The 17,580-nt window shown below is 50.7% G+C and overlaps 1 protein-coding gene across 6 annotated transcripts in view; it reads left to right on the forward strand.

Moving 5' to 3' along the window:
* Window positions 1-17,580, forward strand: part of SLC29A1 (solute carrier family 29 member 1 (Augustine blood group)) — a 56,344-nt gene that overhangs the window by 6,762 nt on the left and 32,002 nt on the right. For 2 of the 6 annotated variants that reach the window (XM_045010558.1, XM_045010559.1), the window contains exon 2: window positions 6,734-6,896. The exons of 1 other annotated variant lie outside the window; for it this stretch is intronic. The gene's annotated coding sequence lies outside the window, so the exon portion shown is untranslated. Of the gene's footprint in view, window positions 1-2,015; window positions 2,145-6,733; window positions 6,897-10,500; window positions 10,886-16,176; window positions 16,270-17,580 lie in introns of those variants that run through there. 3 more of the 6 variants (XM_045010562.1, XM_045010561.1, XM_045010560.1) reach the window with 3 other exon arrangements.

Raw genomic sequence — 17,580 nt, forward strand, 5'->3', positions numbered from 1 at the left:
GTACTAGCTGGGGCATTTCTCTCTGACCGGGCGGAGCTGTCACCATTTGCTAGGTGGTTGAAGTGAGGGAGGCTGCTGTGAGACTGGGCCTTCCTGAGTCATGAGCACATCTCATGATCTGCAAAGTTTCATGAGGTGAAATTAATAGGCATCAGGTTTAAAACAAACAAAAGGAATATTTCTTCACACAACGCACAGCATATGGGACTTGTTGCCAAGGGATGTTGTGAAGGCCAAAAGTCTAACTGGGTTCAAAAGAATTGGATAAGCTCCTAGAGGCTAGGTCCATCAATGGCTATTAGCCAGGATGGTCAGGGATACAACCCCATTCTGTGGGTGTCCCTAGCCTCTAAATGCTGGGACTGGACAACAGGGATGGATCACTTGAAATTGCCCTGTTGTGTTCATTCCCTCTGAAGCATCTGGCACCGGCCACTGTCACAGACAGGAAGGATACGGGACTAGACAGACCATTGGTCTGACCCGGAATGAACGTTCTTATGTTCTTAAAGTCAGCAAGCCAGGGGCTGGCAACCAGGGAGCAAATGAGTGAAACGCTGCTAGGGAGAGAGAATCCTGCCCCCTCCCTACAGGCCTCTTGCTGGCCCCTCCACAGAGTCCAGAAAGCCACCTGTAATAAGAGCCAGGCTGCTCTGCAGCAGCCTTTAGCACAGAGATGTTCTTTATCTGAGGGATTGAGATAAGGCTGTTTCCCAACCCAGGATGGAAGGAGCTGCTAGCAGGGCCTTAAGACTCTGTGTCTCCTCGCTGCTGCAGACTTTGCTGTACTGTGCCCAGCACACAACACGCCAGGACTTTACTCTCTCTCCCAGCAAGCCCTATGGGATCACCCCACCAGGGCCCAGTTTTCCCTGCACTGATGGGGTTGGGAGCCATCTCCCTTTGTCCCGTGTTCAAGGCCATGCACTCTCCTGGGGTGTGTAGGGGGAGGATTGTTCCTCTGACAGACCCTTCTGTCCAGGGCTTGGCAGGCTTTCATAACCACCTGCAGAGCCAAGCTGCAGTGTCTTCAGACCAGCTTCGTGGCCATGTCTAACTTTGTGAGTAGACCCACTAAAGACAATGTGCTTAAAGTTAGGCATGGCCTTAAGCCCCTCCCTTTGGTCTGTTTATTGATATGAAGGGCGAAAAGAGATAAAGATGTTGATTAGCCTTTGCACTGTTTGAATGTTAACTCACAAATAAAAAACAAGTTCCTTAAACAAGCACAAGAAAAAAGCTTTCAGGCTGATCTGCTGCTTCTGTCTTGGGGGCTGGGAAAAATAAAATGAAACAAAATAAGCTAAAATGTGTTGAGGAGACAAGCTCTTTGGGACTTTTTAAGTCTCTTTTTAAAAAACCCAAAGGGAAAAAAATGGATGGCATAGTTTCTCTCTCATTATTTTGTTCACCAATTAGGTCTCATATTCACCACACTAATTTTAGTCTGTTGATTTCAGGGGTCATGTCTTTTTGTTGTTTATTTAATTGAATTTTAACAGTCCTTAAATCATATCAGTCGGCTTTTTTCTGTTTAGACTAATCTAGTTTGTGTGTCTGGTTTTCTTGCATTAGTTCATAACACTTAGTATTAAAAACAACTTGACCTATTTTCCGTAGTTAATTCCCAAGCAAACAAACATTGTAACAGTTTATAAACTTTTACATACTTTTTACATTTAAGCTTACAAATAAAGTAGATTTTTAAGCCCAATAATTATAACAGTTCCTATCTCTTCCCACTCAGCTGGTGCAGGCAAGTCCCTTTTCCAGTGCTTGACTGGAGTGCAGCATGGCTGAGAGCCAGCTAGCCGAGCCCAGTGCAGAGATTGTTGGTGGGTTGGCGATAGCAACAAAAAGATACAGTGAGGATGTTTGCCTGCCATGTGTTACTAGTGCTCCCAACCCAAGAGCTGGCTAGATTGCCAGTTACTGTTTAATCAGCTTTCAGCATTAGTATGGGAGACCTTTTCTTGTTTGTATTTGGCTAGGAGGAGATAGGACACATTCTTTTCTTGTCCATGGGGACTTTGCTCCAGGATGCATGCTGTGGATGTCTAGTTGGAGTTTAAGACCAGGAAAGTCCCAGATGGCCCAGGACCTGCCTATTTAAGAGACTGCCTCTTCCCCATGCTGCAGTTGAGGTAGTGGCACTGCTCGGTATGAAACAGAAGGGGCAGAGGGCAGGGTATTCTCTGTACGGGCCTCTTGGCTTTGGAGTTCTCTTCCCCACCAAGTCCAAAATAGTCCAGGTCTGCTGACCTCAAGCTATGCTGCAAGGGTCTTCTTTGGAGGAGGGGGAAATTGCTCAGGGTGCTATATGGGGAGGGCTGGGTGCTTTCCCTCATTTCTCCTTTGCTGTAAGAGTTGATCAATTACTTTTGGATGTTGCAGATTAATTCCTTCCTGTTTGTGATATGTTGTCATGGCACTGTACATATTGGCCTCCGTGCAGTGTTCTTGCTTGGGAGCATGCTAACATGGCTGAGATGATGGTAAAAATGTCAGGAGCTGCTAAGGCTGGGGAGCTCTCCAGCCATTTGGGGAATGTTTAATGACAGCTCAGCAACTGCTTAGATCTAAAGAGAAAACATTTTCTGAAGCATCACGCATAAGATCTGCCTTTCCAAAACATGGATTAAGCATCAGCTTCCTCTGTTTAGACAAGATAAATACTGGAGAAAGATACTCAGGAGACCAGTTAACCTTTTAGAGCTCTTGTTTCAGGCTGTGTGCAGACTCAGGCAGGCGACTAGGGCTGCATTGAAAGATTTTGTGCATAACCGTGGCAGCTAGAGACTTTATCTCTTTAAAATGAAGAGTAAGAGGCTGGAGCTTGAGTCTGTGGGGAGGGATAGCTCCATAGCTGCAGCATCTACAGGTAGTGTGGGTACAGCTTTCTCTGTTGCTAGGGCAGGTAGAGTTCTGTGTATTAGCAGTGAAGGGGAGAAGGTGTGGGAACACTGCTCACTACTGCAGGCCTTTTTGAATTCGCTGTGTGTGTGATGCTGGAGAGGACCAGGTATCCCTGGCAGGGAAGCAGGTTAGCCAGACCCAGCACCTGCAGGGCTGATAGCTGGGATGTCAGAGTCAGTAGTTCCAAATCCCTGCCCATCCCCAAACACAGGTGGCTCAGTGACATGATTGGATGGGAAGCCCAGAACTCAGGCATGCTGTCAGTGTTACATCCGGCATTCCTGGTGGCAAAGCTTGGTCTGGGGTGAGCTAAGGTCATGCTAGCCCTGAACCCAGACATTGGTTTGTTCTAGTGCTGCCAAGGAACAAGCATCTGATTGCAGCCTGGAGGGGGTGGGGGTGTCTCCCAGCCCCTTTCTCATCCTCTGGCTGTCAGGGCTGGCATTCAGCTGCAGGGACAAGCAGGTGATGAAAACACAGTGGTATAGTGTGTCCTGCCAGGGGCAGTCTGGGTTCCTCTGGCACCCTGCTATCCCAGGGCCATGTGCTGGCTTGGCAGGCCCTGGGCTGCAAGGTGCAGGGAGTAGCTACACAGGAGCGTGGTGCTGGATTTTGAGGGAGCAACGCTGAGTGGGAATGGCTCATTCGTTTTTAAAGGGCTGTAAGTATGCCCAGAAGCCGAGGTGATGGGCACATTCTTAGAAATCTGTAAGAAGCCCCCATTTCTGGGGAGCTCATAGGCAGGGAGACAGTACTGCCATGCCAGCTACAGCGGCACCACCTGCACATGAGTGCATGAGGGCAGAGAGTGCACTGCTGCAGGTGCCATAAAATAGGGTTGTAAGTGCTGTCCTGTGGATCAATGGGAGCGGGCATGGAGTCCTGGGCTGGGGAGAGCTGCCATGGCAGGCAGGAATGGAGGTGAGGGGAGCTGCCATGCAGTCTCGGAGTGAGGGGGCCTCTGTGACAGCTCCCTCCAGCTGCGGAGGACTTGATCCTTCCCAGCCGTCCATCTCTCCCTCATTGTATTTGATGAGCCTGGCTGGCCTCCAGCAGCCACTCTCAGCAGAGAGCTCTGCTCCTTCTCAGCGCTCTGGCTCCAGCAGCCAAGGAGCTGGTGTTCACGTGCACATTGCACTTGCTGAGCTGATCTGTCAGGTCCCTGCTCTGCCAGTGCCCTGGGGCGGGGGGCAGTGACATTACCACTAGAGTTCGATGGATTTCACTTGGGGCCTGCCGGGCAAGGCGAGAAGGGCTTCCCTGCGGCTGAGGGGGCAGAGCCTGGGTAATGGGGTGAGGGTGATGGATGAGAGGTGGGCAGCTTGGCTCTGGGTCTCGCTGTGCCCCCAGCAGTTCATTCCCTCTGCACCTACCCCAGAGCAGCGGGAAGCTGGGAAACCCCATCTAGTGTCCCCTGGGCCCCATGTGAACATGGGTCACTCCTGGAACCACTCTACTAACGCAAGCCCATGTTATATGTAAGGAGTTTGTGCCCCCCTCAAGGTGATGTATATGGGATCTCCTCCCCCCTGCACCCTGCTGGGAGCATGTCATGCCTGAGCAGTCAGCCACGTGGGCACTGGGCACACTCTGCTCTCAGCACCACAGCAGCGGGGCTGTCCCTCCGCAGCCAGCCTCAGCCAGCCTCCCCCGCCTGGGGAAATGGAGCCATTAGACGGTTAATTATTGCAGTAGGAGGGTGCCGCTTGCACTGGCAGGGGGCAGAGGCTGGGAAGAAGGGAATGTTAGAGGTGGAGGAGGAGTGGCAAAGGGAGTGAAGAGTCCTGGGGGGGACTAAAGAAGCGGGTGTTGGGGTAGGGGGGTGGCAGGGAAGAGAGTGGCTGGGGAGGGAGGTACAGGAAAGGCTGCTAGCATGGGGGAGGGAGGTGAGGAAGGGGAGCTGGGGAGGGAGGTACAGGAGGCTGCTGGCGTGGAAGAAGGAGGCAGTGCAGGGGGACTGGGGAGGGAGGTACAGGGGGCTGCTGGCATGGGGAAGGAAGGTGGGGAGGGAGGTACAGGAGAGTGGGCGAGGGAAGCGGGGAAGGGGGGCTGGGGAGAGAGGTACAGGACAGGCTGCTGGTGTGGAGGAGGGAGGTGGGAAAAGATCACTTCCAAAGCTGGCCTGTCCAGGTGAGGCACCATAGACAGCACTCTTGGCAGAGGGACAGTTGCTCCCCCATGGGCCTGTGAACTGGATGGAGTGGAAAGCCCCTTACAGGCTTTGGGGGGGTGGGGGCAGAGCCCCCGGCCATCAGCCCATGCCCTGCTTCCTGAGAGAGCGAGTGGCCATCCCCTCGCATCCATATAGGGGTGTCCTTTGGTCTAAATGAGTGTGGGAGGAGGGGTCTGGCCAGGAGCAATGACCGTGTGACCCCCAACAGTGTCAGCATTTAGGGGCCCTGCCCCTCAAAGCCTTTAACTCCCCCTCCTCCCCAGCTGTGCTCTGGCGAGTATAGTGACCAGGGGCTCCCTGGAGCTGCAGTTTGGATTTAGCCTCATGTCATGCCAGTCCCACAGACCCAGGCTCCTCCCCCAATCCACGGGGCACTAGACACCCCTGAGCCTGGCTCTGCTGTAGGGCTGTGGGGAGGCAGCTGGGCTGAGCGGCCTAAGGGGGCCCCTTGCAGGGCCGCTGCCTGACTCACAGACAATGTGGCTTTGTTTGTGCCCACTGAGCCAGAAAAGCAGAGCCCAAACCCCACTGCCCCTCCCAGGACAGCAGGGATGGCTAGAGTCCCACAAGGTCTCACCCAGCGGGGAGCGCCAGGGCCAGAGGGGAGGGGCCAGGACTTCTGGCGAGTGTGGGAAGCAAAGGGTTGGTATCCGTTAGTCTGTCTGAGCACCCCATCACTGGGCTTACTGCCTGGGGAGGCCTTCTGGGCACAATAGGCAGCGTCTCCATCTGCATCATCAGGGGCTTAGAGGCACAAGCAGGCTGCCTTGTCTATGCTCCTGCGGGGCACAGAAAGTGCTCTTATCCCCCAGAGGCTGTCTGGGGCACAGTGAGCAGCCCTGTCTGCCTGCGGGGAGGGAGGGAGTCACAACAGTTGTTCTGCTTTTAGGAAGGGAATCATACATGCAGGTGCTTTCTGTCATTCCCCAGCAGAGGGCAGTCATCACATGCATTGGCATTGCCACTGAGCCCTGTGAAAATAGTTATTAGTTCTGATCCCTGCTGCTGGAGCCAGGGCTGGGTATAGACCCCCACAATACAGCATGGACCTTACCCTGCTTGGCTCTTAGCTAGGAGCTGTACAATAAAGCCAGTGATAAAGGTATGAAAGGGAAACCTGCAGGCTGTGTCTGGAGGACCTTCCTGGCACTTAGCTGTGAATTGCCTCTCCAGGGAAGAAGGCCCTAGGCTGGACAGAGCTCTGGGGGGATGTGCTATAGGGCCTAATCCTGCCCTCCTTGGGAGGGATTAGGTGGAATCTACTGAGGCATCTCCCATCTCTGATTTCTCTGCTGATTTGAAGCCTCACTTTTATCCACAGCCTGCTCTAGGCAGCTGCTTCTAGCAAAAGCTTATTGGATGGAGAGGCAAGCAGGGGTGGAACTGTGTTGGCTTATGGCAGCTGGGCAGACCAGAATACTCACCTGCTCTCAGCATTCAGCTAAAATAAATCTGTAGCCTTTGAGATTGTGAAGGAAAAAATTAAAATCACGACACAAATATCCGCAATGCCTGAGTCTTCAAAGAGCCTGATACAGGTGCTCTAGGACAAGTGAACTGCCCCCATTCTTCTCAGTGAAGTGTTAATTATGACGCAAGGTGAGGAGAGTGTAAATGTCAGCCTTGTTAACTATTTCACTTCAGGTTGAATCATGCAAGAAAGGAGAGGGAAGATCACACTGAAGATCTGCACAGTCCACTGTGAGTGGTGATGCTAGTGGGTGGAACTGAAGCTGTGGGCAGAGCTTGGGAGAGGACTGTGACATACTCTTCCCTGGAAACAAACCAGCCTGCATAAATAAACCGGGTTAGTAGTTTCCCAGTTCCCCTGCCACCTCTCCCTCACTTTGTGTTCAAACACACAAGGGCCAAGCTCTGCATTGAGCTGTCATCCTCTGTCAAGGAGATATTCAGCCAGCCAGCCAGCCAGCTCCCCCTGGCTCTTTCACACGGAACCTCTAACCTTTCAGGTAATAGATGTGATGGTGGATCGGCCATGCCCATGGATCTCTGACCCAGCCTGGTAAAGTGAGGAAGTAAACATAAAATAATGCATCACCCCTGCTCTGTTCCCCCTCCCCAGAACCTAAGGACACACCAGGCGGCTGCTGTTGTTTCCTGGGTTGGTGTTTTTTAATAGACACACTTCTCGTATTGTTTATTTTTGTCTACAAATGAATCATCAACAGATGTTAAAGTCTCATTTTTAACCCAATTCCTAGGCTCCTGCTTGTGGGTTTATTTCCCATGGTCAGTAACCAGCTGGCAATTGAAATAGTTCCAGCGCCACTTATGTATTCCTTGGGACAGCTGATTAAAATACACATACCCCCTTCCCCTTTTTGATAACAGCAGTGAAAAGGCAGTCATTTTCTGCATCTGTAGGGACATGCAGAGTATGATTCTGCTCCAGATCTGCCCTTTCGTCATGGCTGTGCCCTGAGCCCCGCTCCTGGCCACCTCTCTCTGTTTTTAACAAACTCTCTGTTGGTTTCTCAGCAGCCCCTAATTCTCTGCGCTATTCACAGCTGGTGATTTAAGCGGCTGCATCCAGTTTTGAGATGGGAAATGCCTGTTGCACCACTCAACCTATTTCCCCCAGAGCCAGGGCAAGGCTAACATGTTCCAGTTTCAGGATCAGGGCAGGAGCTGCTGCTGCAGACTAGTGCTTGATCTGCTGTGGGGATCCAAAGCTGTGCAGGGCTTCAAGGGGGCAGCTGCCCTACACTGAATGTGGTAAGTGAGCGTGCTTGCCCATCCAGCAGCTGTGCCCCTGTTACTGTCTTCCCCACTGCAGCATGGCGTGCTCTGCAGTGCACGACTGGTGGTGTTAAGACCAGGTGTGCTTGGGAGACTAGATTCTGAGTCTCCTGACTAGCAGTGAGGGATTAGCTCAGCAAGCTGGCCCCAGGTGTGCTAAGAGAGCCTGCGGCCAGCGAGGGTTTCCCCCATGCCTAAGGATGCAGACCATGGCAGAGTGTCTTGCTTGGCTGGTTTTATGGTCTTGTTTTAGTGTTAATGGGACACTAATGACGCAATTCCTGTGCTTCTGCCTTTGTTCTCACAGAGCCCTTTGCAGCAGAGTGACCCCTTGGCATCCTGCCGATAGCTGCCAGGCCCTGGGAGCTTAGAACAGGAAATCCACTTGGAGAAGCCCTGAATGGATTTGGTGCCAACAGGTGCCAGGTTGAGCTCTGCAGATGGATGGCCTCTATGCACAGAGCAGGGGACTTGCTGTAGTGTTTCTCATCCCTGCTCTGCAGGGACCCTCTCTAGACAGGAGCTCCATCTTAGTGGTTCCTTGGCCTCTGCTGAAACTGCCAGCAAATGGGCCAATGAGTTCCAACAGTGATGGTGGGTTTTGTGCCAGGGACACATGTCCACCGGGAACTGGGCTGAGAACCCACCAACTCACTTCACATGTGGGCCCTCGAACATCTGTCAGAAGGGGACAACTAGATCACTGCTGACTGGAGCTATAACTGGAATCAGCAGTAGCTTAGAGCAGGGGTAGGCAACCTATGGCACGCCTGCCGAAGGTGGCACGCAAGCTGATTTTCAGTGGCACTCACACTGCCTGGGTCCTGGCCACCACTCCGGGGGACTCTGCATTTTAATTTAATTTTAAATGAAGCTTCTTAAACATTTAAAAAACCTTATTTATTATACATACAACATTAGTTTAGTTATATATTATAAACTTATAGAAAGAGACCTTCTAAAAATGTTAAAATGTATTACTGGCACACGAAACCTTAAATTAGAGTGAATAAATGAAGACTTGGCACTGCATTTCTGAAAGGTTGCCGACCTCTGGCTTAGAGGATAATGGCTCCTTGCCCCCAGCCTCCTATGCTCTCCAGTACCTTCTAAACTGAGCTCTGTTTTGGAACAAAATGATGGGAGGGGTGACCCCAGGACTTCTTGGTGCCAACTGGCAAAGGGCATGGGAATGCATAAGAATTACAGGCTTGTGAGTCCCCATTTGTAGGTGTCTATAGATCCCTGTCTCTGCTGCTCTTGTCTATAGAGGGGAGGGGTGCTAAGCAGCCCCAGACTGTGTTACAACAGCAATACTAGATTTTGCCTGTGCATTGGGGAGCAAGCAGGTCTTGACTAGCAAGCAAAGTTTAGTAGCTAAAGAGGTTTGGAAGTCTGGATGCTTGGTTCTTTTCCAGGCTCAGTAAGGGAATATTGTCATGTTATTAGAGCGGGAGACTGATACTTTAGAACTCCTGGATTTTGTTTCCAGTTCCACCACTGACTCATTTGTGTGACATTGGGCAAGACGTTTCATCTCTCTGCGCCGCAGTTTCTCCATCTGTCGCCCCAGGATAGTGCTCGTACTCTACATGTTATCGAGGGGTTGTGAGGGTTAGTTAATGAATGGTTGTAAAATGCTTCAGATCTCCAGACCAAAGTTTCTATATGGGTGCAAAGTGTAAAGGATTCTAAACACACTGAGCTCATACAAATATTGACCAGCTCCCAGGGCCCTAGAAATCAAATGTTGGCCAAGGGGAGAAAAATAAGTCCTGAGATTATCTGGTGTATTGCCCAACGTCTAGGGCAAATCCAATTTTCTGCTGTGCCCCTCAAAGACAGGTGTTTGTTTTTTCCCTTTGGATTTTGTTACTTAAGTAGAAGACACTGAATGGCTGAAAACAAATGTAGCTTTCATTAAACATTTTGCAGGAAATGGGATGTGTAAAAAGAGATCATGTAGCACATTTATTTATGGAGTTAAAAAAATAACTGAAGGGGAAGGATACAAATGGCCCATTTGTGAGGAGTTTTCTGTCCAACGCTCCACACTTTGGAAGGTTTTGGAAGCTCCAGTGGGCTGGATCATGGCTCTGGTGCAAGCGGGATTGGCATGTAGCTGTGCCACCCTAGAAGCAGTGCAGGGGGAGGTTTTAGAGAGGAACAGCATCCTCTTTGCTTCCCCCGTGCTCTAGATTTGTTGCTGGCCTGTAGCAGAAGCAAATTGTGATGGCACCATGAGGATTCAGCTGTGTTAATGAGAACATTACAGGGGCTGGAGCCAACGCACTGCCCTGCCCTGCCCTGCCCCACCTCACCCATCAGGTCAGGAAGGAGTAGTGGGCACACCACCCCCAGTTATGCCTGTGTGTCTTCCCTAGGGGAGGCTATGCAGGGATATAAGGGGGGCTGTTACTTCCCCTTAGACTCCAAGGCAGCGATTGTAATCCAGGGCACAGTTTAGCTCAGTGTGCAGTAGCTATAATTTGTAAAGTTTTCAGTGCTGATTCCTGCACAAAGCCCTGGTTTTCTCCAGGATTGAGCAAAGGTACCTTAGGTTTATGTGGGTGTTTGTTCCTGCCAAATAGCTTAGACGTAGTGCTGTGATGACGCGTGAATCATTTTTGTTTTTGTTTTTTTTTGGTCAGTGACTGAGATATTATTGGAAAGGTATTTGGCAAGACCGTAGCTGCTCAAGCCGGGGCTCCTAGCTGCGTATGGATTAGGTGGAGTCACAGGATACAGGGTGATTTGTCCGCCTTGTAATGAAAACCCTGCCACATGAACTGCGAGTCACCAATTACACTTCAGATCCAGGGCTACTTAACAGAATTAGCGTCACCTTCTTCAAACGCACTCTTGTCTCGTGCGGTGATGTGAGTTACGCGACAAAGGCAGCGATGTTCGTAAATATCACTGAGCGGATCCTGCCCTGAAGCCTGCTTCAGTTCTGCCTTTGGCAGTTGCCAGAAGTTGTCGTTTCCTGGGTGAAGTTTAAAGAAGTAGCCCAGCCGTTTGGGTTTTCATTCTTGGGTAAGTTCTCATAACAACACTGACTTGCCTGCCTGCCTTGCAGTGCTATTGTAGCCGTGTCGATCCCAGGATATCAGAGAGACAAGGTGGGTGAGGTAATATCTTTTATTAGACCAACTTCTGTTGGTGAGAGAGACAAGCTTTCCAGCCACACAGAGCTCTTCTTCAGGTGTAAGCACGAAAGCTTGTCTCTCTCCCCAACGGAAGTTGCTCCAGTAGAAGATATTACCTCACCCAAGGCCCTGCTCCTGCAATTAGATCCACAGGGGCCAAGGGTTTGCCTGAACAGATCCAGTTGCAGGATCAGGGCCTCTGTGTGCATACAGCACTTTGAAGATGAAAACTGCTATGTCCTTCTGTCATTTCCTACACGGTGCTGGGCTTGTGTCTCCTAGTGGTCACTGGTGGCTGCTGTGCGATTTGGCACTAATGGATTTTAAGCCTAAAGACTCTACTGAAGGGAAATTAATTCCTGTGCTTGGAAGCTCTGGCGTTTCTTGCAAGGTCTATGAATGAATTAGATTATGTCTGTCGAGCACTTTGAAGCTTGAAAGCACTAAATACAGTGTTGATTGTGGACCCTTTGGGGAACACGGTAGGTTATAAACATCCAGTCCTGAAGTAGAAATTTCCTATAACATCCTCCCAGATGGAGGTGGTGTCTCCCTTCCCCTTGCATTCTGACTGCTCACATCCTTGAGAGCACTCGCTTCCTGAAATTACAGGGGCATGAATAACAACTTTGTGGATGACTTGCTCAGAGTGTTTGTGGAAGCTACAGCAAATTGTTACCTTGGATTTTTGCTTCGGTTTACAGTTCTGAGCCCTGAGTCCAGAGGTCTCAAGAGGACATGCGGTGCCTGATCTTCAGAGGGGCTGAGCACCCATAGACTTCAGTGGGACCTACTGACGCTTCTCAGACCCATTGCGCTTGAAACAGAAGGCATATTAAGTTAGAGATCATTAACTCTTAGGTTCATTGAAGCACAGGGACAAGTCTGTGTCTGATCTTGTTTGTTTCTGGTGGTTTCTGAGTCTTTTTTTTAAGTTCTGTCTGTCTTTACTCCCACAGTAAGATTTTTCCCTGATAGAGTTTCCATCGTTCAGGACATGTCAATCTAGAGGGGAGAACGCTCTGAGAAGTAGGCTATAGAACAGGCTCCATACACTCCTGGCAAGATGGGTCTGAATTCTGCAGCATGACCCCTTGATTCTGCAACGTTCTGATGTAGCAGACGGGAGATGCGTTAAGAGCTTCATTTATGTGAGAAAAGAAGGCTTTTAATAACTTGGATCTGAAATGAATAATATCCTCAGATCAGCAGTCCCTGTGTTGTTTATTTTGATATTCAGTCCCCAGCTCATTTCAATGTGTCACACAGTTTTATACTGAAATACATAACTGCATCAATGGAGTAGTGAAGGGGCAGCTGTGGAGGTGGTTTGATACTGTGGGATAAGGACGTTACCTGAATGCCTCTGCTAAAATTATAGCAGTAAATTAGATAACAATGTTGATTTCTAATTTCATCATGAGTAGGTCTCAGAGTCAGTGCCTCGTTGAGGTGAATGGATGGTTCACCCCTCTCCAAGCTATTGTTTCAGGCTGTTTGCAGATTCAGGCATCACTGCTTTGGTTACTTTTGGATCATATTTTCAAGGCTTTTTTGCAACTATAAGGACTACAAACATATTTTCTTTTCTTTTCTTTAAATGAAAGTGCAGTGCTGGAGCATGATTCTTCAGCCAGGGTTGGATTCTGGAACATATTCCACAGCTGCAGAAGTTTAACTACAGAGTGTAATCTTGCCCTAGGAGATGGAGATGCTGGGATCTACTGGAGGTTTTTCCATCTCTAATTTCTATCACCATCTGAAGCTGATGAAAAGTTGGATTTTTTTGGGGGGGCGGTGTTTCTTAATAACATAAGACAGCTGCAATAGAAGGGATTTTCAGTACGCAGCAGTAGTTGCAACTTCCGTTTCCTGCCATTGCTGTTGGTCCTCTGACCTCATTGTCTAGTTGAGTTACACATAGGAAGGGGTGCTGTGTACTGAGAGCATATGATTACTTTTGTGTGCCAATTTCCAGGACACGAGCAGAGGTTGCTTTTATTACAACGGTGTGTTTGGAGCCAATATAATCTAATCAGTTCAATCACTGTATATCACCTGGAAATAAGACTGATTTGTGTTTGCTCTGACCAATGGTTGGCTTGGACTTGGGTTTGTGGTGAGACAAAGTAACTGATTTCTCTGATGTGCCCCATATAAGATTTGATTTAAAAAAAAAAAATCTAGATCTCACGATTGCAAAGGTGACCCCAATGGCAGGCCGCCTAAGTCTGTAGACAGGTAACTTGAAACAATAGCTCTGTAGGAGTAATGACTAACCTATAGATATGGGGTGGGCGGTTAACCCTAGTGATGATTGAATACAGGTATCTCTCTATTGTGCATCCTGTAGGGTCAACCCCTACAATGGCAAAGAAAGAGGTGGACAAATTGGAGAGTCCAGAGGAGAGCAAAAGAAAAAAATTGGTCAGAGGTTTGGAAAACCTGATTTATGTGGAAAGTTAAAAAACTTGGGCATGTTTAGTCTTGATAAAAGAAGATTGAGGGAGAGACCTGACCTGGTAATACTCATCATATATGTTAAGTGCTGTTATAAAGAGGACAGTGACCAATTGTTCTCCATGACCTACCCGAAGGTAGGACAAGAAGTACTTGACTTAATCTGCAGCAAGGGAGATTTAGGCTAGATAATAGGAAAAACTTTCTGGCTATAATGGTAGTTAAACTCTGGATTAGGTTGCCAAGTGAGTCTGTGGAATCCCCATCACTGGAGGTTTTTTAAGAACAGGTTAGACAAACACCTGTCAGGGAGAGTCTAGGTATACTTAGTCCTGCCTCAACACAGGGGGCTGGACTGGATGATCTCTTGAGGTCCCTTTTCCTACATGTCTATAATTCTATAATGCATTTAGAGTAGGTGCTAAGTGGTATTTCTAGTGGGGATGGCTAACTCAGTTTAAGAATATACCTTTTTTTTTCTAGTCCAGACATATCCTAAGGGGTAAGCCTCAGCAGAAAGACCTTGCCTAGACTAGGTTTATGATGTGATATTTGCTTGCTGAAGCGTGAGCTACACACATTTGAGGGCTGTGTTTTGTTTTACTAATATAGTTACACTGGTGCAACCCCTCCTGTGGATGTAGTTATGTTGGTGTAAAGGTGCCTTTTACCAGTGTAGCTTACTCCCATAAGGAAGGGGAATAACTATACTGGTCTAAAGCACATTTATACACTGATGGCTGTGTCACACTAGGAGGTTGCACTGCACTACCTGTACCAGTATAGTTAAAGTGATACAATTAGGGTATGTCTATACGTCCAGTGCGGCAGTGGCGCAGCTGTAGCGATACGGTGTCACTTATGTCTCTCAGCGGGGTGGAATAACATACATTTTGCCGACATAGGCTGTAACGTAGACATAGCCCTGGTGTGTAACCAAGGCCTAACTAGCCCAAGGCACATTTTCTTTAACACGTTAAAACTGCTTGAATTAAAGCCGAGGCCTCATTTACACTAGGAACTTACATCGGTATCACTATGTCTCTAAGGGGTATGAAAAATCCAGGTGTAGACAGCACTAGGCTGATGGAAGAATTTTTCTGTTGATCTAGCTACCGCCTCTCAGGGAGGGGGGGCGGGATTAACTACGCTGATGGGAGACCCTCTCCTGTCGGCAGAGGTAGTGTCTACACTGAATGCTGCGGTGGCGCAGCTGCTCCTCTAGCATTTTAAATGTAGACATAGCCTTAGTCTCTCTGCCCTCCAACATGTGCTAACGTCACACCTTAGCTCCTTGTCTAGACAAAGTCTGAGACAGAGTGAGCATACGTGTTCCAGTGCTTTGGGAAATGTATTGCAACATGCACCCAGCCTGGGGACAGCCAACGTGGGACGTCAGCCAGAAGCTGAACTGGTCTGATGAGGTAGGCAGAGACTCGCACTGGGGAGGTTGTGCGTAGAGGGTTGGGCTCTGTCAGTCCATGCCACTTCGTTTTGAAGAACAGTTTTCTGGAGCAGAGGAAGGATGGTTTATTGGTTCAAGCACTGGCTTGGGAGCCAGGAACCCTCTGCCCTGACTCACCGTGTGACTTTACACAAGTCATTGTCCCCCTGTGTGCTATAGTTTTCCCCATCTGCCAGCTGAGGAGCAGGATACTAAACCACGCAGCAGGCCTGCAAAGCTAAATTCATTGATGTCTGTAAAGTGCTTTGGGATCCTCACATGGAAGGAGCCAAAAATGGGCAGAGCAGTCATTATCGAGTGATGCTAGAGCAGCTGTTTGGAGTAGCAGCGATTCTGAGAAACAGTTCTGCTCCTGGTCCTGTTCATTCCTCTCCCTGGTTGATGCATGCTGGGGACAAGGATGAGAAAATAAGCTCTTTGCCCCTTTGGAGGCTTCTTGCTCCTCCGCATGGGGGCTGTAGTGGAGATGGCAGTGCTGTGACCCTCAGGATCCTAAGCTCAGCTGGAGAATAAGACCAGGAGTAGCAGGTGAGGGGGCAAAGAGCCTGTTTCTGTGCCGAGGCCCCTGTGCAGTGCACAATGAATGGAGAGGAGGAAGCCAGCTTGATTCCCAGCAGAACTTGTAGGAGTTGTCGGTGGCTCACCAGTCTCTGGAATGATAAATACACCCTGGCATCTCCTGGCTCCTGCTGCCTGTTTAATAGGCACCCAGGACAGAGTGGGGTTTATTGAAGAGGAGAAGGGCCCTCTGCCAAGGGCTGTGGTGCCTGGCAGACAACTCAAGAGCCTTGTTAAGATTCATCCCCCGCCCCTAGCTTTGGAAATATCCATGACCCACTTTGGGCCCTGGGCTGGCTCCTGAGCGGAGGAGACTGCACCTGGTGCCCTGCAGAGGGGAAGAGGAAGGAACGCTTTAATGGGTGGGCAGCAGAGAACGAGGGGGGGGGGTGCTCGCCAGAGAGGAAGGCCTGCTGGTTGGGAGGAGGAGAGGGGGATTGAACAGCTAGGGAGGGTGCCAGCCATGAAGCGGAGAGGAGATGGGTTGGAGGGGGATAGAGGAAGGTGCCAGCCTGGAGCAGAGGTGGGGTGCCAAGGAAGGAGCGGGCAGAGGGAGGGTATCTGGGGAAGGAGAGGAAGGTGCCGGGGGCAGTGAGGGCACCGGCCTGGAGCCGAGGGAACAGGGAGGGCGCTGGGCTGAGCCTGGGGGAGGAGAGGAGAGGAAGGCGGGCAGTGGGCGGGGCCGGACCAGCCGGGTGGCTACATGTGGTTCCCTCTATCACTTCGGCGCTCAGCAGAAGCGCGGGAGCGGACGGAGGGCGCGTCGGAGCGGAGCCGTCCCGGAGCAGGTGGGTGATGCTGGGGCAGCAACCCCCTTCCTGCGCTGCTGCCGCCGCCGCCGCCGCACCGGGGCAGGCGGGACTTCAGCCGGCGAGGGGCGGACTGCGCGCTCCGGGGAAGCCGAGTCCCCGGCTCATCCCCTAGTAGGAGGGGAAGGGCACCGGATCCCGGTGGGGCGAGGGGGTCTGACCCGCCTGCCTGGCTCGCGAATAAGCGGGGGTGGGGGAGGGCGAGCTGCTCCTTGCCCAGCGCGTGGATCCCCGGCACTGGCGATGGGACGGCGGGTGTTGCGGGTCGGTCTCCCCCACCCCCTTCCCGCAACTGGCTCCCCCGTCTCTCATGCCAGCCACGTGTAAATCTACTTCCTGGAGTAACAGAAGCAGATACTTTCCTGGGCGCGTGTCCCAGTTCACCACCGGTGTCATCGCTTGGACGCATGAATGTCCCAGGCACAGTAATCTGGCGGCACCCAGTGAACTGGGCACGAGTAGGGAGGTGCCAGTTGTCAGTTCCTTGGAACAGGGCAGGTCGGCAGAACGTGTTTGGAGAGTGTTTTTCCTAAAGCCGAGCAATGGCCATTAATCCCCGCGGGGCTGCTCCCTCTCAGAGGTGGGGCTGAATGTCCCTGTAATGGTTACTCCTGGGGTGGTGGGTGAGGGATGGTGGTGGTGTCCCAGATGCGGGACTTTACCATGTACACCCTTGGCATTGGGCAGGGTGGATGTCTTCAGTACCCACGATGGGGGCGACTGTTTGGGGCTGCTCAGGTTACAGCTCTTATGTCTGTAGTACCAGCCAGTGTGCGTGGCACTTTACAAACATGCAGGATTAAGGGAAGGTCTCAGCCCTGAGGAATATCCAGTCTGCCGTGGGCAGATACAGCCCCGTAAGGAAGCAGGCAGTGCTGGAGGGGAGAGCGGTACTGGAAGGGGAGGTGGAAGAAGGAAGCTCTGAAGGAGGGTTGGTGTGTGGGACTAGGGAAGCTGCTGCATTCTGATGGCTGCGGGGAGCTGCAGCGCGCTCTCTGTAACCCCTTTGTCTCATATTGATTCCAGTGGGTTTGGAAGGTTCTTGTGTAAGAGGAGCTGGAGGGTGGGCTGGGGTAGCTCCCTGTATCTGGCCGTGCTGCCTCGTCTCTTGCACTCCCCCTGGTTAGTGGCTGTAGGGGGGATGGCCAAGGTAGGAATTGCTCTGAATGGGGTGATGACACCATGGAAATTTTAGTGAGCATCTCTTTTCCTGAGAGTGACAACTGCATTAAGAGTGAGTCTGATAGGAGCAGTACCAGAGACAGCCACACTGGACCCTGCGTCCACCGC

The sequence above is a fragment of the Mauremys mutica genome, chromosome 3 (assembly GCF_020497125.1).
Source record: "Mauremys mutica isolate MM-2020 ecotype Southern chromosome 3, ASM2049712v1, whole genome shotgun sequence".
Classification (NCBI taxonomy): Eukaryota; Metazoa; Chordata; order Testudines; family Geoemydidae; genus Mauremys; species Mauremys mutica.